This window comes from Lepidochelys olivacea (assembly GCF_965140295.1).
Source record: "Lepidochelys olivacea isolate rLepOli2 genome assembly, chromosome: 8".
NCBI classification, from domain to species: domain Eukaryota; kingdom Metazoa; phylum Chordata; order Testudines; family Cheloniidae; genus Lepidochelys; species Lepidochelys olivacea.
The window spans coordinates 96174991-96176997 of NC_140418.1; positions in this window are offsets into that span (position 1 = coordinate 96174991).

A 2007-nucleotide genomic window follows, 5' to 3' on the forward strand; every position below is an offset into this window, starting at 1 on the left:
TAAAGCTCTTTTTTTAAAAATGTCTTTGTTTAAATATTCTTGGCAATTGAAGAAACCTCAGTTCTCATCTTGAGATTAGTACCCGCTTTTGAGGCGAACAGGGTTAATCTGTCACTTGTTTTACCAGGTATGTTTTGCCTGGAAGCTCATATTAAAGAATGAGGGGCAGATTTGCAAAGGTGCTTAGGCACTTAAAGATGCAGATATGCCCCTTGTAACACTTACACTAGGCACCTATGTGCATCTTTAGGCACCTGAATACCTTTGTAGATCTGGCCCTTAGCATTCTTTAGTGCAAGGAGTTAGTGCATTAAGTGATTCAAAAGTATGAACGTTGTGCTATAGGATATAGCTATTGTCTGATGGCAAAATAGCTGCAAAACAAAATGGTGTGCAGAAAGCCATATCTAAAGAACACAAGCAAGTACTGTTTACTTTATAAACTATATAGTTTGAGAAACGAGCAGCTTGGATATTAGTTTCAAGAGGGTGCAGAATTGTTACTGATGAGTGGTTTTTAAATTAAATTGGTCTACATAAAGACATGTAGAAAACATTAAAGTTAGTAAAGCTTGCCTAGTGAATTTCCAAATAGCAATTCTAAGGCTCTGTTGGATCATATTAAAGAAGTTCTGTATTAAAATCACAAATGAGTTTGATTCCCCATCGTTTAAATTCCAGGGTATTACTAATTAGGAGGTCTCCTGGTTTTTGGTGCTGTTTCTCTCCCTCTGTGTGAAACTTGCAAGCTGCTAATTGTGTTAGTACATTCTAAGACAGAGTCTGTTCTCAAAAAGAAAAGGAGTACTTATAGCACCTTAGAGACTAACCAATTTATTTGAGCATGAGCTTTCGTGAGCTACAGCTCGCTTCATCGGATGCATTCAGTGGCCACTTGATGACAGGTAGCAAGTAGTTCATTCTGCAGTGACCCATTAGGGTTTTATATTTAAAAAACGAACAGACTTGAGACATCTATGGTGCTCTTGGCATTTACTATAAACTGATAACCTCAGTTTAAGGACTTGATGTTTAAATCCCACGTAATTTAAGGTTTCCACTGAATTTAAGGTCTGCCTGGCATTTGGGCAGGATTTTTGTTGTTGCCTGTTTGGCTTTTTTGTAATTTGACTTACTCATTTTTCATTATTACACTGTACACCTCGGCCAAAATATGGTCTGGTAACTCAATGAGTTACATCTTAGTACTGACTTGTTCAAATGGTTTTGTTAAAAGTTTCAAACACTTAAAAAATCTGCACCTGTTGTCTTAGCAGTACAGTAGGAAGGTGCACATGAGGAAGAACTCCTGTGTACTATGAGTTGTAACCAGTTGTATTATGGCTGATACCAGGAGTCTTGAAATGCACACTTCTGTCTGAAACTAAATGTTTGAGGTTGGTCCCCCTTGTTTTGCAATGGAGATTTACACATCTTCCCCCAACTACTATTGAGTAGGATTTGCTGAATCCTGTGTGAACTAGCTGGAGAGGTACTTTACAAGGCAAGAACTGATTACTGTGTGATTTCTTTAAAAAGCTACAGCTCTCTGCTCAAAAGGATGGCTATTAAAAGTCACAGAAGAGTCCATGTCTCTCTTTTCATAGCTTTACCCTTGGTGGCATTGCCCTTCTTATAGGGTGACCAGATGTCCTGATTCTTATAAGGACAGTCCCGATTTTGGGGGCTTTTTCTTATATAGACACCTATTACCCCCTACCCGCGGTCCCGATTGTTCACACTTGCCCTCTGGTCACCCTACCTTCTTAAGCACATTCTTGATAGGGTTATGAGCATGAGATACTGTTAAGTGAGCTGTAGCTCACGAAAGCTTATGCTCAAATAAATTGGTTAGTCTCTACGGTGCCTCAAGTACTTCTTTTCTTTTTGCGAATACAGACTAACACGGCTGCTCCTCTGAAACCTGTTAAATACAGCGTTAGTTTTGTTTGTTTTGCTTTATCTCTAAATGGTATAAAATCCATATGCCTACTCTGTAACAAACGG